The 25261-nt window shown below is 39.5% G+C and overlaps 1 protein-coding gene across 17 annotated transcripts in view; it reads right to left on the bottom strand.

Moving 5' to 3' along the window:
* The window catches only part of MBNL2 (muscleblind like splicing regulator 2), a 161340-nt gene that overhangs the window by 53897 nt on the left and 82182 nt on the right, over nucleotides 1–25261 (bottom strand). Inside the window, exon 1 of one of the 17 annotated variants that reach the window (XM_075918795.1) lies at nucleotides 5502–5615. The exons of 15 other annotated variants lie outside the window; for them this stretch is intronic. The gene's annotated coding sequence lies outside the window, so the exon portion shown is untranslated. Of the gene's footprint in view, nucleotides 1–5338; nucleotides 5360–5501; nucleotides 5616–25261 lie in introns of those variants that run through there. One more of the 17 variants, XM_075918797.1, reaches the window with a different exon arrangement.

A 25261-nucleotide genomic window follows, 5' to 3' on the forward strand; every position in this document is an offset into this window, starting at 1 on the left:
CATGTGACCAGCAGAGACCTGGGAGCTGGCCAAATGATGCCTCCCTCAATACCAGCCATGGCCAAGCCCCGGCTTGCAAGCCACATGCGGCTCTTACCCCCCAAAAGCAAGGCTCGCGAAGCTGGTCCTGTGCCCCTCAAACGGCCCCTGCCCCCTGCTGGCTCCCCTCCCTCCCCCCCCGGCTTACCGGGTCGGAGATGTAGGGTTTTAAAAATGACGCCCAAGATGGCAGCCATCTTAAAGGGACAACCTCCTGTTTGCTTGTTTTTTTTAAACATTATTTTTTTGCTCAACAATTCTGTTCTGGGGGGGGGCTTGCTTTTTTTGTTTGTTTGTTTTTTGTTTAACAACTTTGGACTTTCCCTTTTTCCCCTTGACAGAATTTTTTCCCCGGTGTTTTTTTTGGGGTGGGGGTGGGGTAGGGTGTTCAGTATTTTTTGTTAAACCATCTGGCAACCCTACCAGCATTCTCAACTTGTTTTTAATTCCAGCCAGTGGCTGATTGTGGACATGTGTGTGTGTGTTTGGCTAGTTCCCACAGAACTTATGGTGCCTATGGAATAATTCCTCAACTACATAAAACATCCATAGGTTAAAAAGCCTTGCTGTCTAAGGGTATGTCTACAGTGCAGTTAGGCCAGGGATGGGCAATAATTTTTTGCCAGGGGCCACTTTGGAAATCTGTGACATGGCCTTGGGCCACACAGGAAGGGACAGGGCACCAAGTGGAAGGAGTGGAACGTAGAGCGGAAGTGGCAGGGCCAAGGTATTTCCAGGTTCCCCATCCCCAGACAATGACTGGGAGTGAGGGAGTGCCTTTTCCCTCATGTTCCCCCAAGGTGCCCATGGCCCTGGCGTGGGAGGAGACTTCCTTTGCTCCCCTGCCCGTAGGCCAACTAGGGCCTGGGGAGTGTGCAAAGCCTCCTCCGTTCTCCCTCCCGCCTTGCGAGCAGCGTGCGGCACTTCAAAGCTCCACGTGCTCCTGGCAGGGCAGGAAGAGGCTTCGTGTGCTCCCTCACCCCCAGGCCAATTGGGGCCCGGGGAGCATCCAAAGCCTCCCTCTGCTCTCCCCCACCCTGCGAGCAACATATGGCGTTTCAAAGTGCCACTTGCTCCTGGCAAGGTGGGAGGAGGCTTAGCTAGGGTTGCCAGATGGTTTCAACAAAAATACCGGACACACTTGATATTACATCACAATCTTCATTATATCTTATTTAGAAAATACATTTATATTTTTTCATTTATTTTTTCTCAATTTGTTTTCCGAACAGAAAGCTCAAAACTGGATGCCTGGCAACCCTACTGGGACAGGGCGAAGGGTGATCACGAGCCCTTGGAATTGCCACCCCTGAGATCAAGAAGATCCAGCTAGATGAATGAGACTAAAATCTTCCTCTTTATACAGGATGAACAAGGGTTACCACATTAATACAGCATGAGTTGATAGATACGGATACAGATACATTCCCTCTCAGAGGTGTCCTTTTTTTTGAAAGTTCAAATATAATACCTAGTTGAACCTACCTGATCTGGCACCCTTGGGACCTGAGAGGTCCCAAACCAGGGTATTTGTTAGACCAGAGGAGGTCAATGCTGGCCCCTCTGCTCCTGAAGCCCAGGCCAGCTTCACTCCTAGGTGCCATCCTTTGGCTCTCTCCTGCTCCTGCCCTTGGGACTCGCCTGCTGGGGCCACTGGGGCTCCACTCTTCCCTGGTCCAGCAACGCTCATGGTGTCAGCCCGCCTGTTTTTCCCTGAGTGTTCCAACCCTGGAGAACCCATAGGGTCGCTGACAGACCTGAGGTGGTATTGAACAGGGGAAATCTGAAGTACAGCAACCTATAAATGCTTCTGAATGCCAACCTTGAAGTTCAGTATACATGTAATGTTCCCAGACTTCAGGCCTCAAGGTGACTTGCAAAATTTTTTTTACAAATTGGAATTATGCTATTTTTTGCTTCTTTATATCATGTAAAGAAACCCTGACTTTTATACATTTGTGTGCTTGAAGTATCTTTGTTTATCTTTGTGAAAACATAACTGGATTAATCTCTATAGAATTATGCCTGATTTATATTGATCTGAGAGAAAAAAATTGGACTCAGTGCCTTTAAAGAAAATGAAAGAGACCCTAGAATTATATGAGGTTAAATTCAATTAAATAATGACCAATAAGATTATACTAGAGCAACAGATGCTAATCCTTTGATTCAAGGAGTTGGATTGCTTGAGCTTGCATTCAGCTGCTGGCAGAGGATTGCCATGAGCACAAACGAGACTTCAGGGAAAAACATTAAACAACTAAAGTATTTCAAGTCTAATATACATAAATTACAATGAAGCTTGGAAAATTGGGGAAAACAAATTAATTCCTTAGTCACAGGACTGTAACATTTGCTTCAAGTTCACCCACTAATATGAGTTTACAAGCCTATGCTCTCATATTTTCATCTCAAGAAAATATCAAGGTAATATTCACCTTCTTACTCTAGGTGAAAAAGGAAATAAAAGTAAAATGCTTAAAATTAATCTAGATTGTTTCAGTTACTAGTGAGGGAGGAAAAATGATCTGCTATTCTTCTGTTGATTTTGGATAACATGCTAAAATTACTGAAAATTGGCATAAAAAATGGCTTAATGTATTCCTAAACTTAGGGAGAGAGAGCTTTCTGTGACAGACAAAACTATAAAATAATGAAGAAAAATGAAACTCTCAGAAAAGAAACTATTATGTCTAAATGTTAGACGATACTTAACATGGAAGACTTAATAGGAGTTATTTATTGAAATGGAGAAAACAAAATGTTCTATTGAAGAATACATTTGTAATGCAGATAGAGAGTTTTGTCTCAAGTTGCATTTTCAAAAATATTGGGATGGGTTTCACAGTGTGAGTACAAAGAATGGTATGACAATTTTCTTTAATATGAAAGAAAAAACTGTGTCAAATACTACAACTGAAAAAAAGGTACATATGAAAGTGTAAATAAACTGATGAACAACTTTGAGAATACTTTCAGAAATATAAGAGCGAATACTTGGAAGGCAAAGAAACACTATGTAAAGTGAAAAACAGTTTCTTATATAGTCATTGTCTCAGTTATTGTTTTAGAACAGGGCTACTCAACTTTGGAAGCGTGTTCTCAGTGGAGGCCATGTTCAAAGGATCCCACCCGTGGGCTGCGTGTTAAGCCCCGCATAAACCCAAACTGCACTGCGGGGCTTAACACGCAGCCCACGGGTGGGATCCTTTGAACATGGCCTCCACTGAGAACACGCTTCCAAAGCTGAGTAGCCCTGTTCTAAAACAATAACGGAGACAATGACTATATAAGACAAATAGGCTGCGAGCCGCATGCAGCCCACAGGCCGTGTGTTGAGTAGCCATGTTTTAGAACCTTAAAAGTAAACATGCCTTTCTCCAATGATCTGGTCTTTTTCCATTTGGCCAACATTAACTTATCTCCTTATTTTCTAAGGTTTCCAGAAACCAGATTAGTTCTGTTTATTTCCTTTCTTGCTTACCAGCATCAGCAAACCATTGGCAAGAATTTTTACAGCTCTTGAAAAACTGGATTAATTTTACACTCTCAGGTATATATGAAACTTCCATGGACCAAAAAGGCAACTGAAAGTCAGTATATGGGACGTGTGAAAAACATCACAACCATATTGTTGTATAAGTTACTAATAATTTTATTTCTACCACAGTAGCATCTAGAGTAGAGGTGGGGAAACTCTCTTGGGTCGGGGGCCACTGACCCTCAGAAACATCAGTCGGGGGCTGCACACAAGTGAAAAGCAAAAAAACCCCTCACTGACGTGGCTGCATAGCGAGAAGGAGCAAGTCACTCCACACATTCTCCTTGATCAGCAGAGACTAGGGGGGTCTAGGGTATTAGATTTTGTGTGGCTTGTGGTGGGCAAGCCTTGGGGGCTGGGTCCAGGCAGGCCTCCAGGCCTGAGGTTCCCCAACCCTGATCTAGAGGCAAAGTCTCATTGTGCTAGGCATTATTTTAAATATGGGGGAGAAGGGAATTTTAATAATCTCAGGCCACATCTCCATTTGCAGGATAATCGATGCTCTGGCGATCGATCTTCCAGCATTCAATTTAGCAGGTCTAATAAAGAACCACTAAATTGAACGCTGAGGGCATCCCATCAGCCTGGTGCGCCTCACTGTAGGCAGAAGTAAGGGAAGTCAATGGGAGCTTTTCTCCCATCAACTTCCCACTGTGGAGATGGCATCAAGCTCAGCTTACATTATTTACGTAGCTGGAGTTGTGTACCTTAAGCCAATCTTTCCAGTGTAGTATAGACCTGGCCTCAGATTGTAACTCATGACACATGCTAACTTTTTGTGACAACTAATGTACTCAGTCACTAAGTTCATTATAGTCTGAACTGAAATACAGTCAGACGTAGTGGCTTTTTCTACCCTTGCAGCATTTAAGTGCTGCCATGGCCCTGCTACCTTGGCAGCGCTTTAGTTTGACATAGTGATTGCGGTGCCAGCACTGGGAGAGCTCTCTTCCAGTGCTTTTGGAAAACCACCTCCACAAGGAGTGTAACTCCCAACACTGGGTGCCTGTGTATCTTGGCAAATTACTACACTGAAACTTGCTGCACTGAGGGACAAGGGTGATTTTTCATACCCCTGAGAAAGTTTCAGCACAGTAACTCGATAGTGTAGACAAGCCTAGTAAAAGGTAAAAAAATTTGGTAATGACAGAGTTTTCTTTTAAAACCATCTAAAAATCAACTGCAAATCGGTAGACAAAGAAACATGGAAAGAGAGTGTATCAGAAAAGAAGCACTTTATAAAAATTCTGACCAGATAAATGAGGAAACAACTTAACTGATACTCTAGAGCAAAAGCATCCTCTCAAAAATGCAACAGGAACTTGATTCCATTTCACAAACAGCTGTAAAATTAATTAGATTTCATCAAAGGGGTAGAAGATATATTTTGGTAATGAGATTACTGACTTTGTTCAAAACTGAAAAGGAAGAAAATCTGTAAATTTTAATATTACACAAAGTCTTATGGCAAATGTTACCCCCTTAGGTGATCTTGAAACTATGTTTAAATTGGAAGCAATGTTTAAGCAAAAAGAAATGCTTTCATTTAGAAAGGGCTTACTAGTATGATTTGGTAAATCTGCAATACATCAATGAACTATGCTATTGTATTACAAACAATGTCAACAAAATCACGATATATTATGTAGAGGCTTATGAAACAAATATTTACAGTATCAAATTCTAAAATGAGCTACACAAGCAGAAATATATATTCAGGGGCCTGGACTGATTTTGATTCTGCCACTTTTGTATTACCTTGGTGTTGCTGGCAAGAAGTCTCAGGTCCGACACTGGGTTCTCAAAGTACAAAAAACGCTACATGGGTATCTGTCAAACACAAGCAGTTTATTTCCTGACAGCTATCAGCTGAGCCCCTTAACTAAAAGAACAACATGATAGGAAAAGCGGCATTTCTTACATCCTTTCGGCTAGCTGGGAACCCTGTTTCGGCTGCAGATAAAGTGGGAGACTGTCTCAGCTTCCAAGGCGCCAGTACCCAAAGCCCATTGGTGAGGTCCAAATTGCTGTGCTTTGGTGCAGTCTTAAATACAGTTCTCTTGCCTTGTTTTGCAGTTTGGAAATTTCCAGGGGTTACTCATTACGTGCCGATATAGGACTTAGCTGTTAGTTAATTGATCTGGTTCTGATCTAGTTCTACTTGTTCTTTGGCCTTGTTTACGTGAGGGTAAACAGAATTGTTTATGCGTTCTTGCCCTTTACCCTTATCTTATACTTGTTCTTGCTATACTGGCAACAATGCTTATCTTTAATGGCGTATGTTCCCAAAGACTTGCTTCTGGCTCATCAGATATAGGGAAAAGGGGGAAAGAATGCAGGCCTCACCACCCCTAAACTTGCATGTATAAAATTCTTCCGCAATTAACCCCTACACTTGGGCAAGCCACTAACTCCTCTGAGCCTCTGTTTTCCCTCCTGTCTTTGCCAGTCTTCTCTTAATAGGAGCAGATCTCCCAACTGTAGGTTGGGACTAAAAGTGAGTCATACCTTGTTTTAATGGGGTCACCAAGTCTGGCATTAGACTTGCTGGGCTCAGCGGCCAAAAACCCAAACCCCACTGCCCATGGCTGAAGTCAAAGACCAGGGCAGCTGGGCTCAGGCTTCAGTCCCCACTCCCGCTCCTGGGGACCTGTAGTAATTTTCATTGTCAGAAAGTGGTCACGGTGAAATGAAGTTTGAAAACCCCTGTCTTACACTCTAAAAACTGAGGCAGGGACTGTCCCTTACTATGAGTGTACATAGTGCTGTAGTGTGCAAGACAGCATACTTTCAGTTGGGGCCATTAATGGCTGATCCTAACACAAATGGCAACAGATGTAAAGGCTGTTTCTCCTGTAATTTTCATCCTTTATTAACCAAGGACAAGATTACTAACAAAAGGGAAATGCAAAATCCTAGTCAAATAAATAGTCTAGGAAAAATTACACAATTGTAGAGGTTAAAAGTACAATATCTCATCTCTTTACAAAATGAAGAATGTTTACCAGTGCTTAATAACAGTGCTAAAGCTACAGCTGTGTTATTAATACATCATTGGCTTAGAGGAGGATGCTTGCCAATGAGAGTAGAGTCTGATACAAGTTTCCAATTTGGGCTGGAAAGGAGATGAAAAATGCATAGAAATTTCTTCAAGTATAAAAAGGGCCTGCATAAGTCAGACCATCATGAATCTACAACCTACTCTGGAAAAAGATCCCTCGCTCTCACAAGCCTTGGGAAACAGGAGCCACTCCTCACCTACTCACAACTCCCTAACCTGAAGCAAATTCTTTCCAGCAACTACATATCACACCTCAGACATACACATCAAGGACTCTATCACTACAACAAACTTTGGTGCCAACTCTGTCCACACATCTCTACAAGCGACACCATCACAGGACCTAACCACATAAGCCATTTTATATCAGAGGCGCATACTAGGGATATTAAATTTAGATTGATTAACTAATCAAATAGTCAATGGGATTTCCATCGACTATTCGATTAATCTATAAGGGCACCTCTGCCTTTTAACTGTAGCAAGAGCCCTACTGGGCCAAAAAACATAATTGTAACCTCTAGAAAAGATGGATATGCAGAGTCTCTTTTAACTGTCCATAATTACATGAGCAACAGTGAACAAGGCTATTAAAACAATAGACTCTTATACCATATCATCTATATAGAACATGACATGTGATTTTAGTAAATGATAACTTTCCAACTAATTTAGCTGATATTAAAAGTAACATAGGATCTCTCTCAACTAGGGATGTAATAGTGTAGTCAATTAATCGATTAACAAAAGCTTATAGGTTAATGATATAAACTACACGCATTTTCTCCCTTCTCCCTTTGCTAGTAAATTTTTTAGCAGGGTAGCCAGCAGTTCTTGCCTGTACCAAGTCTGGGGCCTATCCCTACTGCAGCTCTGCATTTAAAGTGTACTAGGAGCCAAGCCAGCTCCTAACTGGCACTCCGCGCTGCTACCTCTGATACAGAGGCAGCAGGATGGTGTGGCATGGTGCTCCTCGGGAGTGGGGATGGAGCACACTGGTCTGGCCTCATCCCTGGGGACTACAGAATAGTCAACTAACCAATAAAAATTCATGAGGTTAATCAACTATTCAATTAACCGATATTTAACATCCCTATTCTCAACCTGCTTTACAAACACACTTCACATGCTGTGTAGATTTAAAACTCACCCTCTCTTCCTGAGTTTTGGCTTTACTAATAAATAAATAAACAAGTTGATAAAGTTCACACTTTTTCTAGAGGCATGGCTGCTCCTAGATTTCCTTCCTTAAGTTGGCTCATCCACACTCCAGGTCCTGGTTCCCAGAGAAAGAATCCCAATGTGTCCACAGCATAAGGAATCTTTTATGTTCAGGTGTCGTAACAAGTCACCAGCCTCTGAAGGTATACCTACACTGCAACCCACGGTATGACATACCTGTGCTAGCTAATCCATTCTAGTATGGCTAAAAATCATAGTACAGAAGTATCAGCAACCTAAGTAGATGCTCCTCTTCCCAGCTTCTTTGAACAGCAGTGTTATCACATCTACACTGTTGAATTTATCAATGCTGGGGTAGGTATGTTAACCTGAGTTACAATCACATTTTGAATTGCAGTGTTAGCAGAACACACTGATAATAGTTGCAGGGATAGGTTCCTGTGTAAGTGTTTCTATGGTGCATTTTGTGGCTGTAAGCGAGAATTGATCTCGCCTGATTCCCAAGGCTTGTGAGAAGGAAGGGTCATTTTCCAGGATTGGTGGTAGGTTTTAGTTGGGGGCTGTAGGTGATAACAAGTGGTGTTCTGAAGCAAATACTTACCAGCAGCCACAAAACGCACCACAGAAACACTTACCCAGGAACCTATCCTTGCAACAAACCCCGTTGCCAACTCTGTCCACACATCTACGGAAGCTACACCATCACAGGACACAACCACTAAGCCATACCATCAGGGGCTCATACAACTGTACATCCACTAACTTGATATATGCCATCATGTGCCAGCAATGCCCCTCTGACATGTATATTGGCCAAACTGGACAGTCTCTGCAACAAAGGATAAATGGACACAAATCAGACATCAGGAATAGTAACACAAATAAACCTGTAGGGGAACACTTTAACCTCCTGGACATTCAGTAATGGAGTTGAGAGGAGCCATCCTTTCACAAAAGAATTTCAAAAACCGGTTACAAAGAGAGACATCTGAACTGGAATTAATTTGCAAATTCAACACTATCAATTTAGGACTGAATAAGGATCTCAACTGGTTAACGCATTGCAAAGGCAATTCCCCCCTTTCTGAATATTCACATCTCCAGACCAAATGCTATGAATGACCCACTTCCACCCTGACTTGATTAGCTTCATTAACACAAGCAACTTCTTCCTTATATATCCTCCTACGTCTGCAACTTCCACTCTAATTCATCTGATGAAGTGGGTGTTACCCATGAAAGCTTATGTCCTAATAAATCTGTTAGTTTCTAAATGCCACACAACTCCTCGTTGTTTTTGTGGTTACCTGGTAAGCATCACCCAGTAAGGTAACATGAGCAGGAGGCTGCTCCAGCCTGGCTGGTACCACCATGTTGCGGGCAGAGGGTCCACTCAATCCTGGCCCTCCTGTGGGATCTCAGTTAACTTTTTAACCAGGATTTTACATTATTTCAGACTTTGGGTTGTGACACAGTACACGAAGCATATATATCATGGAATATAAAGCACTGGGTTCCTTGCTCAGCACCCAGAAACCCTGGTGGCTAACTAATGCCGAGTCACAACCCACACTGAAAACCACCTGTCCCTACCAGAGCTCACACTGCATTGAGCCCCAGAAATAGCCAGAAAAAATGAAAGTGGGGAGGGTTATAGGCTCTGTGCACTGCCCATGCCCCGAGCACTGGCTGTGCATTCCCATGGGCCTGTGGGTGAGGGGGCCCATGGAACCACTTGCATGCCTCTGCCTAGAAGCTGGACTTGCTGCTGGCCACTTCCAGGGCAAAGTGTAGTCTGCAGTGCCAGGACAGGCAGGGAGCCTGCCTTAACACTCCTGCTGTAAAGCTGAACGTGAGCCACCCGAGGTAAGTCCATGTCCCAAACTCCTACCCCAACCCTGAGTTCTCCCTCTAATTCCGGAGCCCATTCCTGCAACCCAAACCCCTCATCCTCAGCCCCACTGCAGAATATGAACCCCCTGCCTCAGCCGAAAGCCCCTTCCAAGAGCCCAAATTCCCCATCCCCAGCTCTGTTGGGTCAAAGGCATCAACAATTTTCTTCAACTGGAAAAAGGTTTTAAAATATTGATTATATGTTTATCTTAAGTGGCACTCTGTAAAACAGGTCAGCCAAAGCTTAAGAGGACAGATCCACAGTAAGGTATCATGTGATTATGCTCTTGCTCTTTAGAACGGAAAGTGCTGGGCAGCATCAAGTATAGGTGGTCCTACCAGTTCAGTCTGTAAAAATATGTTATATCTGTAATTCACTTGATTAACACACCAAAAAGTTACATTATATTCAGTAAAAGCTTTTAAAAATGAAAAGAGAACGCAAAATATAATTCTGCACAAAATATTTGGCCAAATGGATATTATCAACCACATTCCACAAGTACCCTATCTGCTAGACAGTTCAGTGCTTCCAAAAACCACATCTCTGTGTCTAGACTGCATCCATTTTCCGTAAAAGGGATGCAAATTAGACACATCGCAATTGCAAATGAAGCGGGGATTTAAATCCCTCCCCGCTTCATTTGCATAAACATGGCTGCCGCTTTTTTCCAGCTCGGAGCTTTGCCGGAAAAAAGCGCCAGTCTAGATGGGGATCTTTCAGAAAATAAACCCTTTTCCGAAATATCCCTTATTCCTCTTAATATTGGAAGACAGAATCTGAGTCTGGCTTAGGACTGATCACCCAAAGACCGCCTCCCACCCATCTAAAAAGGGGTGTACAAATCTCAAGCATGCTCTGATTACTTGTATGTCTTTGTACTGTTGTTGTTGCTGAGTTCTTTTAATTTACCCTCACTGTTAAGTGGTTTAAAAGAGACAGGTTAGAAAATATATTGCTCAGTTGTAATTTTTACCTTTGCTATTATCAGTGTGTTTAAAGAAACAGTTTTTGAAATGTGTATATATTTGACTTACCTGTAACTTAGGTAGAGTTTTAAAAATTGTTGTGGTTCAATTGTTTTGTGGCAAATATTGGGCAATTGCTCATTTTAAGTTGTTCAGTTTAATAAATCATTCCTTCTTTGTTACAACTTGTTGTCTTGCCATCATTTGGTGTTTTCACTGGGTATTTGGTCTTAAGCCTCTGGGACTCCCGCCATTTTACCAAACCGAGCACCAACAATGGTCAGTCCCTCCAAGGCTGAAGCTTCTAGCAGAGTTGCAGTGACAGAGTGTTTGGCAACAGCAGCAAAACTAGCAACTCAATTTAGTTGTCAGAGTGTCTGAGCAGCCAACAAACTCGCTGGGCCCTGAGCGAGGTGTGGGGGTGGTTCTGGGTCCCGGGGAAAGAGGCGAGGCCTTAGTCAGAGGGGGCAGGCCTCCCCCACTCAGATTTTCAGCACTGCCCTGGGCTCTGGCAGCGATGTAAAGGGTCCAGGGCTCTGGCCATTGACATTGCTGAGGTAGCGGCAGCAGCTGGGAGTCCCGAGTCCTTTTAAATCATGGGGCCCTGGGGCAGTTGCTCCCTTTACAGATGCAATACTCACTGATTGATAGATTGGGGAGAAGACTGAGAGAGCTACAGGGCTAATTAACCAATTAGACCAGATCAGGTATGGAAAGGAAGCACTGCGGGGGAGAGAGAGAATCAGAGTGTAGCTGGCTTTGAAAGCCAGGGCCAAGAAATGTGTCAGAGGATGAGATCTCCTCTCTTACCTATAATTTGTCCAAGAATCTAAAGAACTGTTAGGTTGCTATACTGTTATACTTTTCTTATTCTGAGGTTTTCTTAGCTCTTCCCGTGCCCCATTCCTTCCTCTCACTTTCTCACTATCCTTTTCCTTTGGTTGGCAGCTAAGAAGTGAGAGGAAGAGAGAGAGAGAAACAGAGGGTTAAGGCAAGGACTCCATTACTCCCACTTTGACAGAGGAGGCAAAAGAAAAATCAAAACACAAACAAAACACTATCTAACGGAAAGGGCTAATATCATCTGTGATTGTCTCTTAGCTTAATAGGTAGAGATAGAATGACACTGGTTATATAATTTCTCTTTTTAAGGATGGGAAAGAGAAAAAAAGTCCTTATGAAGGTACTATAAGATCACAAAGGACATCAGTTTAAAACTTTATGTACTAATATAGGATGAAAAAAAAGTCTCAAAATTCAAAGCTCAGAGGGCAAGAGAAAGTTTTGTTGATGAAAAAGATTAATGATTGGTGCCTGCACAGGGGTAGTTCTCTTCCAACAACAAAGTGTAAAATATTTGTTTTCATCTTCTTCTTGTCTGACATGTACCTCATCAGTGATTAGAATTTCCACAATACTTCAAAAGTAATTTCATCTGAAGGGCATTCAGGTTAAAAATGTAATATAGTTTAAATTGTCAATCATTAAAACATTCAAGACTATAATTTTTCATAATGCTTTTGAAATTACAGGTATTCTAAAGAAATGATTTACGTGGGCAATTCTGTCTTTTCCTCTTGCAGATTTTATTTCAGTGTGTCTTATGAAAATTGTGATGGATGAGCACCATTCATCAGAAGGAACGTTCATAATAAGTTATCGCCAACTACCATTTTGAGTGGGGTTTAACCAATTCCTTTACCTCATCAGTGGGGAATTCAAATAGTAGTGCAATTTCATTTTTTACTGAAAAGAAATTTATATATACTCTAACGGACCATTTGATATTACACACACACACGAAAGAGAAAGAACTTTCATCAGTGTGCACAGCCCAATAATTACTACAGTTGATTTCTTGGCATAGTGAGAATTATCTCAACAGAGTTTGATTATACAACGACCATAAAGCAGCCAGGTTTAGAACCCCCAAGCTCTCTCTACCATGGTAACAAGTCGAAGAACAGTCTGGCTCTTCATGTTAAATGCTAAGGTGAGTTATATAAAACTCAGTGCCTGAAAGATGTGATAACCAATATAGGCAGTTACTAAGTAGTACCATATGCTGGAAAAAAACCCACTATGAAATAAAATTCTATTCTCTAGTGACTCACTAAACTACTGGAAAAAAGAAAAACAAAACGAAAACTAATTCTTCCTCTGCCTCTTGCTCTCACCTCCCCGCTGTGGCCCCTAACTGGTTACCCATTCACATCTCTACCACAGAGTATGGCACTGTTGTAGAAATCTCTGCAGATGGGTTTTGCCAACAGATCCACATAGCTGTACGCCTACTGGCCACCCCTCACCTGGCCCCTCATATCCAAATGCACTCTCTGGGGATATAATTTTAACACAGACATTGCTTTGGAGTTAGGAATCTGCCCTTTGGACACCAAGTTTTGGGCTTTAATGTTCCTGGTTCCATTCATGTAAGCTTTTAGAGATTTCAGAAGTGGATCAATGAAGAATGTCTTGCTTTCTTACTCTGGTCCCATGGAAGACTGTAAGACAGTAAATGACCTTGGCTTTCTTTTGCAAGAAATTTTACTGGAAATGAACAAATAGATAAAGAATGTTAGCTCTTTAAATTACTGTTAAAATGTGCTTAAGACTATATCAGCATTTACAGATTTTAAAGCACACTTGTCTCCTCCAACAGAAAACACATAGTATTTTTGTTTCTTTTGCATTTCTACGTAATGGTGATTTTATAGTTCTTTGTGAACTGATAATATCTGTCTCTTTTATAGCAATTTGCATTAGCACATTTTAAAGCATTTTACAAAAAAGGTCTGTATTATTAACCCCATTTAACATAAGGGGAAACTAAAGCACAGAGAGATGAGGTGACTTGCCCAAGGTCACCTAGGTCAGTGGCACCGAAAGGGAATTGATCTCAAATTCCAGAGTCCTAACCAGTGCTTTATCCACTAGGCAAAACTACCATCCATAAATCAGTGTTCATCTATCTTCCAGATATTAACATGAGTAACAGATCTTAATACTTCAGCGGATAAAGAATTTCTAATTAGTTTAATATTTCAGTGGATAAAGAATTTCTAATTAGTTTTAAATGCCAACTTTGCATAGAGTGGAGAAACTGGGAAAATCGGTAACTGTGCTAAGCACTTCAATAGAAGTTCCATTACTGTGCACAGCTGTCTGCCACATTTTAAGCCATACTTTATCACTTTTCCTGATGTTGTATGTCAATGAATAATAAAAAGGAAGAAATAAATAAACTGAGATCCATGCTTAGCAGGGTTTTCTTTTCTAGATGTGTTTAAAACTGATATATGGGGATGGGGAGTAGGAATATTAGGATTAATGATGAATCTTCAGGGCAAAATTAAATAATTTCAGTTACTAAATTCCCTAATATTAATTAAATGTGTTATAAATAAATTAAACTGAGAACCACCAGGAATGGATTTCACATATCCTTTGCCTTTTAGCAAAACAGAATGCAATTTAAGCCATGCTGGACCCCAGACAGACTATATATAATGACCCAGTGACCGAGAAATTATGCAATAAAACCATTTACCAGCCTACCTGATATTCTTTGCAATGCTCTGATCTGGGATGGTTACTACGGCATTATCAAATAGTGAAAATATTTCTCCAACACTTCAGATCTGCCCAAAAGGAGTGCCAGTAAAAAAAAGCCAACTCTTTGATGTATTCTGAAAGGGTTTTCAAATATCTCACAGTATCTGAGAGGATAATCCTGAGATGAAGGAAATCCAATGTCTACAATTTTTCATCAATACAGAGGTCTTGGAGGGAACATATCTGTTACTGCATATCAGCACTTACATGGCCCCTACCTAAGCATATGAATATCTTTGGGAAAGTAACTAACCAGAGAACTTATGCACAAAATCTTAATTTTTTGATCATGTATTCATTAATAGGAGAGATAACAATGCTATTATTCCTAACTTTCCTGGTCTCTCCTACTATCAAGAAAAAATTCAAATCAGTGTTCTAATAAATGGGATTTTCTGAGTTTGAAGATAAAATAAAAAGTTAGCTGTCACATATAATGAAGATGCTCAGGTCCTACTGAAATAAAAAAGTTGCTAGCTTCCATGGAGAGGAAGGAGCAGTAACAAGTATCACAATTAGCAGGCGTTTTAGGAAGGCTATTCAGCTATTCTAAATGTCCCCTAATTTCCAAGCTGACAAGGCTTAATAGAGGTACAACTATTGAATCTGGGCTTATGCAGATCCTTAATTTGCATTAAAGTGTAGTTTGATTTATGACATCTCAGGCCTGACAAGGTGTTAGACGTGAATTCCTAGAAGAATAAATGATTTCATAACCATAAAAATTAGGTAGGAAGTCAGAAAAGATATATTACCACAACTAGTAGAGCCAAGTTCTTCTTGTTTGCAAGTTCTGCTTGATAAAGGATCTGAAATGGAACTATAAACAATCATAAGCTCAGCTGCTAAGAAGTGGCCAGACGGTATGGCAATAGATACACCTGATCATAATGTTGCCGTGCAAATCTACAATACTTAAAAAACAGATTTTGTTAAGGGCTTATACGTATACATTCAGCATATTTGCACCAATATAGCTACATAGATGTTTAAGTCATTGGTGTTGCTATGTTTTTTAAAATGTCTAGTGCAGACAATCTTTGAAATGCAAAAGTGATCTAGAGACATAATTATGACTTAATTTTAAGCACGAGACTTTCAAAATGCCCTGCCTCCTTGCCATACTGTGGTTTATAAAAAGATATGGAGGGTTTAAGAACCAACCATACATAGTAAAATTAAATTGCAAACAAAAATTAAAAAAAGGATTTGTACATGAAAGGTAAGAATATTATGTCCACAATTAGACAAGTACATGTACATATAGTCTGATTTTGCCTTGCAGATGGAATATTCATGTGAACATTTTATGAGTATAAATTGTGCTTGGGCCTTTTCACTATCTGTTCAAGCTCCCTGGACACCATTCCTAACTATAATAAGTATCTCTCTCTATTATAAGTATGCCAACATCTATGAAAGGAGATATATACCTTAATATGCCTATTTATATTTGGCCAACAAATAAAGTTGCAAAAAGAATCCATTAAAGTCAGAGCCTCGGGGGCAGGAACCAGGCAAGCTGGAGGCCACATCTGGTTCCTCACTCCACTCTAAAGTACAACTGGTAAAGTTTTGCTGATATGATTGTTCAATCAATTCTAGTCTTGTTGAACCCAACTGACTATTTATATTCTGTAGTCGTAAAATATCCAGATTTATTGCAAGTTGCATTCTTACTTCAATGTAATACAAGATTAGTGACTCTCTGTGCTCAGCAGAAGGCTGCAATTTGAAACACTTCTGTAATTACTAAAATGAGCTGTTATGCTCCACTAAATTTGTCTTTATATTCTCAAGAGTAAACCACAGCTTCCACCTCTCACAAGTTCCTGCACCTCAGAAATGGAGGGGGAGGGAAAATACCCCTCCTGATAAATTATTCAGTAGTTGAAAATCATATACTTCTTTCAGATAGTCTTGATGAAAATTCATAGAATAGAATTTTGATACAAAAAACTCTCTCCTCAAACTCTGGAAAAGTAAGATGTCATAAACTTTTCAAAAATGGAACAGAATGCAGCACAAGATCCATTTTTCGGATTCTTCTCACAAACACTTTTTAAAAAGTAAGAGACAAAACAAGACAAATTAAACCTGTTGTTCGCAAAAACACATTTAGGCACATACTTGAGAAATAACATGCATCAGTATTTGTATATGTTCTCTTTTGAATTTGAGTGTCAATGAGTTTTCCCTGTAAAACTCTCCCCATGGAAACCTGGTGTTAAATGTATTTATTTTGTGATATCACAACTCGGAACTCCCACAGTATTTAGTTGGTAAATTTTAAGATTTTTATAAACAAAATATGAGCTGGATAGAAAGCCTCCTGCATCCCCAGTGACCCAGGCACCGGAACAAACATAAAGTAGGTAAGCCTGAAAGGGTAAGGATGTGGCCCTCTGGGAAGAAAGGCTGGACTTAGGAAGGTATTGAGAATCTGGGACCATTAGACACCTGATCCGCCCCACTGACATCAAGGAGAGCTTTACTATAAACTTCTATGGGATCAGTATCAAATCTAAGAGATGTTTTGGAAGGATGCATGGAAGGGTGAAGGTAACCAGGCTGTAAATCACAGCTGCAAAGGGATCAATTACTTTGGTTTTTATACAGTTCAACTTCAAACCAATTTGCATGTAATAACAGGGTGCCTGCTGGCATACTGGAGTAAGACCAGGAGTTAAGAGTTGACTAGGGCTCTAATATAGCAGAGTGCTAAGCCCATCTCTGCTCGGTAAAGCACTTATAAAATACTGTATAGGAATTGGTCAGGGAAAGCCTTTGTTCAAATACCATGTGAGTAGAGAATAAACTGCTAAGACAAATGAGGAAAGGACATACTAGTCAATACATTGCAGCTCATTAATTTAACTGGCACTTGACAAACATTTCAATCACAGCACTGAGCTGGTTTACAGTAAAAGTTATTAAACAAGAATTATGTGACACCAAGTATAAGGATTAAAAATAGAAAGGTTTACAAATTAACAAGAAGTAAAAATATATTTTCTAATAGCTGCGACCTAATTTAACAAGCTGCAGTCTTTGTTCAAGGTGGTTTCCTCCCAAAAATCTTCCTTTTCCAGCAAAGACTAGCTAGCTAGCTCTAAGCCAGGATTCTGACAGCGTCCACAGCACCAGTCTTCTCAGGTGAAGGATATGTTAGTGTTTTTCTGTGTGCCCTTATTCCTGAAAGTCTGCCTTTGTTTCAAAGGCCAAATTGATCCCTTGAGGTTCAGACTACTGTCTCCTGGCTGGGGAGAGCCTCCATCTTGATCAAGGTTTCCCCTGGTGTGTTCAAATGTGAGGCTTTTTGCTGCAGTTTTACAATGTAAATGTCTCTGTGGCTATTCCTAATACCACTAACAGATGTCCTTCCTTTGTGATCCAGACATGTTGATTTCCCATTCACTCAGTGAGCTCTGACTGTTTTGTTTACCTCATAAGTAAACTGCATTTCCGTTATCACTGGTCAACTTGCTTCATTTTTATTCAAGACCTGAGCTGACCTGTTTTCTACTTTATTCAAATACAGACTTTAACTCCTAATATTAGAGGACATCCTTATCACCACAAACAGCATTACCACGCACACATATTACAATATTATTGACCAGCATGTTATTAATTTTCAAGTGATACCTCACGAGGCATATTTTATACAAGTACCTTTGCAACAGTTTGTAGGATGTGAATATACAGGTGTCTAGGGTACCCATTATTTTATATTATAAATTATTCAAATTATTATATTCAAATTATAATTTTTACATATGTGGGAAATCGATGCAAAAGGAACGTGTTTTTCCTCTCAAAATTTAGAAAGGACTCTTAGCATAAACATATAAACAATATTATATTTTGTATACCACAGTTTTTATAAGAATCTCTAATGTGTCACATTTTTGCATAGTTAGAAATGAAGACCTGTTTCCAAGAGTAATAAACACTAGCATCTTTCAGTATAAATTAGTATTTTAACCTATCCTCCAAAAAAACCTCTTCAGCTTAGTGCTGTTTCTCCTAACAGCGTGCTGCTGCTAGGCAACAATGTACAATGCTACGCACTTAGCCCCAAGTCTTGAAAAGAGGCTTTTAATGCTGAGTGTCTCTATTTTGGGGTGCCCAAATTTCATCATCTAGACTAACAGCTGAACATCAAGATCCCTATATATAGCTGTAGGAGCCTGTAGTAGCATCAGGTATAGCTCTCTTCTCCCAATGAGCTATAGGAGCACTTAACCACTATATTTTCAAACCACTGTATAAATATTTACCAATTAAACCTCCCAACCTCTTTTGGAAGGAGGAAAGGTAAATAAATATGATCTCTATTTCACACATAGCAAAGCAGAGGCACCAAGAGGATAAGTGACTTACTCAAAAATATACAGAAAATCATTCCTAGAATCACCATTAGAATAAATATCTTCTTACAGTGTTTTGAAATTGCAGTTTCAGCTGAAAGTAGTTTATTTCTTGTATTACGTCAGGTAGACCACAGACTATCAAGTCACTTATGAATTACACAGACATACCGAAGTGTACAGAGCACACAGAAATATTTAAATATATGCATCTCTTTATACAGAAATGATACTGATTAAACCAGGACTAATGTTCAGAAGTGGATAATTGATAGCCATGCCCAAAGACAGCTCTTTCACTGAAAAGGTGATACTCCCCGTTTTATATTACAGAGCTCTTTGACAGGAAATTAATAAGAAACTTTTGCAACTAGACATACCCACATTCAAAGTGTGGGGGAAGCTTGCTAAACAGCATTTTTGTGAAGCGTATTTCCTAATCACCACAGCATCTGTCCATTTTTCAGCAAATGGACTCACGTTCAGAGTTTGCTAATGTTATAGAATTTGTACTGATAAGTTATGCTTGTTCGTTTTGATATTACTCTTTTATTGTTGTACACTATTCACATAAGGAGTGCAAAATCATGAGGATGTTAAACAAGTTCTAACAATGACCTCTGTGGTTCTTCATTAGACAGGTATAACTTCTAATTTGATGCACTGCCATTTATCTTTTTTACCGTCATCCAAGCAGCTATTATTCTGCATGATAATGCTACCATCCATGTTGATCAATTTGAATTACATTTCAAAAAAGATTCCCTATGATGCAATCAAAACGCCCTATTAAAGTCCAGACAAATTCAAATCTACTATATTCTCTACATGCACTAATTTTGTAATTATTTTACAAGAAAAAAGTAATTTGGTTTTGCTGGCTTTTCCCTAGTGTTTTCAGAAATTTGATGTTTTGCATGCACAGAATGCCTAGTAAACTATAAAATTCTGCCCACAGGGCGGCCACATCCAGTTATAACAGGTACCTACTTTGTTCTTACAAAAATATTCCTATTTATTTGAATGCACCATTGTTCTTACATGCATTTCTGGAAAAAAAACTTAGGCAGAAATCAGCACACTTTCTAAAATGTTTCATTTTACTCAGGGTCCTTGTGGTATTCACAGAAATGCAGACCTCCAATACCAACAACCAGTGCTTTTTTCGTAAGAAAAAAGGTGCCGGTACTCCAGGCTCAAAGTTGTTGGGAGAAGGGGGGGGGGGGGGGGGGGGGAAGGCGTACCGCATGTCCCGAGCATACCATCACAAAAACACTGCCAACAACCAAACACAGCCAAGAACTCGCTGCCCACAAAACTGAGCTACGTTACTTCAGCAATGCCATGCCCTTCTTTTTGACTTCTCCCTTTACACACCATCTCAGAAGATTATCTCAAGCTCACTGAGACCAGCAAATTCTGAAAGGTGCATTGATTAAAACATGTGATCAAACTGAACTTAAAACAAGCTATGGTTTCTATATATTTAAAAGAAGGGTGGGAAAAATAAGGCCCAGGGGCCTGATGTGGCCCCCAGCTTGCCTGGGTCCAGCCCGAGACTTAGGGCTCTTCCCCCAGCATCGAACCCATGCTGGCGCACCAGTCTTCCGTCGCCCCACTGTGGGCTGGAGCACACAAAATCTATTTGCATGGGCCCCCCTAGGTTCTGGTGTGCGAGGGGAATGTGGTAAGTATCTTCCTGCTTCTCAGTTGGGAGTCACGTCAGTGAGTGTTTTTCTTTGCTTTTGGTTCTCACTTGTTTGCAGGCCCTGACTGATTTTTCTGTGGGTAAGTGGCCCCCGACCCAAAAAAGGTTCCCCACCCCAATTTAAAATAATCTTGGTTTCTATACATTTATCTTATACAGCCACCATTCTTATTTCTAATTTAGTGCCTGTGCTATATTACATGGCTACATATGCAGATATTAATTTCCTGAACTTTGTTTACAATTTAATTAGTTCTTGATAAAATTTCATTTCACAGAAAAAAATCTATTGGCTATCTTTAGATGGCTGTTTTTAATGCCCATTACCAGTAAGATGTTCGGCTGCTTTAAACTAAATCAAATGACTCAGTGGCACATATGACATGGATTACATTTGATCCTCCAAATAATCCAGGTTTAAAGGTTAATAACTAATTAGAAAGAATAGTCTCATTCCAAAGATCTATTAATATTCCTTTGCTGATTAAACAAATTGTATATGCTATAACAGCTGGCATCCTTGAATATCTGATGCAGAAAAAAATCTGCTTAAAGAATAGTTGGTGCTTTACAGAAACTTGGCAAAATGCCACTTTTTTTAGAGCAGTATTTTTTTTAGGATTCATAACAGTGAGGGACTTATTCCATTACCCAAAGCCAGGTTTAGGATAGAAAAGAACTATGCCAAGATGCTTAGCCGACCGGGTGCTCTCACTGGGTCCTGGTCCTACAAAATCCCCAAAGTTGTATTCCAGTTCTGATACCATCCTCCTGAATGAATATTGCCAAGTACATCAAAAAATATGATTGTTCTTTAATGTGTGTTATTTACTAAAGGAACATATTGAAAAACAGCAAGTTGTTTTAATGTGTTTTAGATAACAGTGGAAATCTCTCTAAGTCTTCTATAAAAGAGATCATATTTCACACTGACTAAACAGATGGAAGTGCATTTAGAAAGAAAATTATTTCAATAGTAAAAATACTTTAAAGGGAAAATGGTGTTCAAATTTAGCCCAACATTGACATTTAAAATTACTTGTATAAATTAATGTAAAATGTAAGGTTAAAACATAGTTAGCCATATAAAAGAGCAACAGAAAAGAATAAGAACATAAGAACAGTTATACTGGGTCAAAGGTCCATCCAGCCCAGTACCCTGTCTGCCAACAGTGGCCAATGCCAGGAGTCCCAGAAAGAGTGAACTGAACAGGTAATGATTCCTAACATCCTGTTTGCTTTTTTGATTGTCGCTGCACACTGCATGGACATCTTCAGAGAACTATCCACGATGACTCCTAGATCTCTTTCCTGATTAGTTGTAGCTAAATTAGCCCCCATCATATTATATGTATAGTTGGGGTTATTTTTTTAAATGTGCATTACTTTACATTTATCCACATTCAATTTCATTTGCCATTTTGTTGCCCAATCACTTAGTTTGGTGAGATCTTTTTGAAGTTCTTCACAGTCTGCTTCGGTCTTAACTACCTTGAGCAGTTTAGTATCATCTGCAAACTTTGCCACCTCACTATTTACCCCTTTCTCCAGATCATTTATGAATAAGTTGAATAAGATTGGTCCTAGGACAGATCTTTGGGGAACATCACTAGTTACCCCTCTCCATTTTGAAAGTTTACCATTTATTCCTTTGTTTTCTGTCTTTTAACCAGTTCTCAGTCCATGAAAGGATCTTCCCTTTTATCCCATGACATCTTAATTTACGTAAGAGCCTTTGGTGAGGGACCTTGTCAAAGGCTTTCTGGAAATCGAAGTACACTATGTCTACTGGATTCCCCCTTGTCCACATGTTTGTTGACCCCTTCAAAGAACTCTAATAAATTAGTAAGACATGATTTCCCTTTACAGAAACCATGTTGACTTTTGTCCAACAAATTATATTCTTCTATGTGTCTGACAATTTTATTCTTTCTTTTGTTTCAACTAATTTGCCAGATACTGACTTTAGAGTTACCGGTCTGTAATTGCCAGGATTGCCTCTAGAGCCCTTTTTAAATATTGGCGTTACATTAGCTATCTTCCAGTCATCGCGTACAGAAGCTGATTTAAAGGATAGCTTATAAACCATAGTTAATAGTTTCGCAATTTCACATTTGAGTTCTTTCAGAACTCTTGGGTGAATGCTATCTGGTCCTGCTGACTTGTTACTGTTAAGTTTATCAATTAATTCCAAAACTTCCTCTAATGACACTTCAACCTATGACAAGTCCTCAGATTTGTCACCTAGAAAGCACAGGTCACATTTGGGAATCTCTTTAACATCCTCATCCATGAAGACTGAAGCAAAGAATTCATTTAGCTTCTCTGCAATGACTTCATTGTCTTTAAGTGCTCCTTTGGTATCTCGATCGTCCAGGGCTCCCACTGGTTGTTTAGCAGGCTTCCTACTTCTGATGTACTTAAAAAACATTTTATTATTACCTTTTGAGTTTTTGGCTAGCTGTTCTTCAAACTCCTTTTTGGCTTTTCTTATTACATTTTTACACTTAACGTGGCAGCGTTTATGCTCCTTTCTATTTACCGCAGTAGGATTGGACTTCCACTTTTTAAAAGATGCCTTTTTATCTCTCACTGTTTCTTGTACATGGTTGTTAAGCATGTAAAGAAGGCTCTTTTTAGATCTTCTACTGTGTTTTTTAATTTGGGGTGTACATTTAAGTTGGGCCTCTATTATGGTGTCTTTTAAAAGTGTCCATGCAGCTTGCAGGGATTTTACTTTAGTCACTGTACCTTTTAATTTCCGTTTAAATAACCTCCTCATTTTTGCATAGTTCCCCTTTTTTAAATTAAATGGCGCAGTGTTGGGCTGCTGAGGTATTCTTCCTACCACAGAAATGTTAAATGTTATTATATTATGGTCACTCTTTCCAAGTGGTCCTGTTAGTTACCTTTTGGACCAGATCCTGCGCGCCACTCAGGACTAAATCGATAATTGCCTCTTCCCTTGTGGGTTCCTGTACCAGCTGCTCCAAGAAGCAGTCATGTAAAGTATCAAGAAATTTTGTCTCTGCATCTCATCCTGAAGTGATATGTACCCAGTCAATATGGGGATAGTTGAAATCTCCCACTATTATTGAGTTCTTTATTTTGATAGCCTCTCTAATCTCCCTTAGCATTTCATTGTCACTATTTACTGTCCTGGTCAGGTGGTCGATAATAGATCCCTACTATTATATTCTTATTAGAGCAGGGAATTACTATCCATAGAGATTCTATTGAACATGTTGATTCATTTAAGATTTTTACTTCATTTGATTCTAAATTTTTTCACATATAGTGCCACTTCCCCACCCGCATGACCTGTTCTGTCCTTCCGATATATTTTGTACCCCAGAATGATTATGTCCCATTGATTGTCATCACTCCACCAGGTTTCTGTGATGCCTATTATATCAGTATCCTCCTTTTTAAAATCTTTCCTTTTTTAATACAGTAGAAACCGTTTAAAAAAAAACACATACAAATTAGGGCTGCCAAGTGATAAATAATTATTTGGATTAATCATACTATTAAACAACAGGAAAACATTTAAATATTTTTGGATGTGTTCTATATTTTCAAGTATATTTATTTAAATTATAACAGAATACAAACTGGCCATGCTCACATTTTATTTATTTTTATTACAAATATTTGCAATTTAACAAAAAAATTCACCTAATGCAAGTACTATTGTGTAATCTCTTTATCATGAAATTGAACTTACAAATAAAGAATTATCTAAAAAATGCATTCAAAAATAAAAATTCAAAACTTTAGAGTCCAATCAGTCCTACTTCTTGTTCATGCAAAACACTCTAACAAGTTTTCAAGAGATAATGCCACCAACTTCTTGTTTACAGTGACACTCAAAGGAGCGAACAGGCATTCACATGGCATTGTTGTAGCTGGGCCTTGTAAGACAGTTTTGTGGCAGATGTGCTAAAGATTCATATGTCCCTTCATTCTTCAACCATCATTCCAGAAAACATGTGTCCCTGCGGATGATGGGTTCTGCTCAATAACAATCCAAAACAGTGTGGATCAATGCATATTTTTTCCATGATCTGAGCCATATGCCACCAGCAGAATCTTGATTTTCCGTTTTGAATGGTTCATGTTCTGTAGTTTCTGCATCGAACTGTTGCTCTGTCAGACTTTTGAAAGTATGTTCCACACGTCACCCCCCTCAGATTTTGGAAGACATTTTCAGATTCTTAAACCTTGGGTCGAATAATGTGACTATCTTTAGAAAACTCACATTGGTACCTTCTTTGTGTTTTGTTAAACCTGCCGTGAAAGTATTCTTAAAATGAACATGTGCTAGGTAATCATTCGAGACAATCACATGAAATATATGGCAGAATGTGGGTAAATAAAGAGTAGACATACAATTCTTCCTCAAGGAGTTCAGTCACATAATTAATACTCTTTTTAAAAATGAGTGTCACCAAGTAAGCGTCATTTGGAAGCATGTTCTCTGGAATGGTGGCCAAAACATGTTGGTAATGTAAAAATCTGATTAGAAAGAGCTCATTCTCCCATACCTAATTGTCTGTGGATTTGCCACAGAAGAGATCTGCTAAGTAAGAATATGTATATGGTCTCTTTTCAAACTAGAATAACTCTTTCAGTTTTGCACAACTCCAGTCATCTCTAACGTTTGCTTAATCTTTTCCAACAAATTCACCCACTAGCAACTAGCGCACACTTTCCAAATACCAAAAGTCAGAATTTGGGGATAGGGGAGGAAACCATGAAAAATGGACTTTACAACAGCTTTGACAAAAGTCCAACCTTAAGATTTCCTACAAAAAAACTGGTCATATTAGGTTTCTACAAATTAGGTCAGAACCTTAGGGGAATTTCTGGCCTATACT

This window comes from Pelodiscus sinensis, chromosome 1 (genome assembly GCF_049634645.1).
Source record: "Pelodiscus sinensis isolate JC-2024 chromosome 1, ASM4963464v1, whole genome shotgun sequence".
Lineage (NCBI taxonomy): Eukaryota > Metazoa > Chordata > Testudines > Trionychidae > Pelodiscus > Pelodiscus sinensis.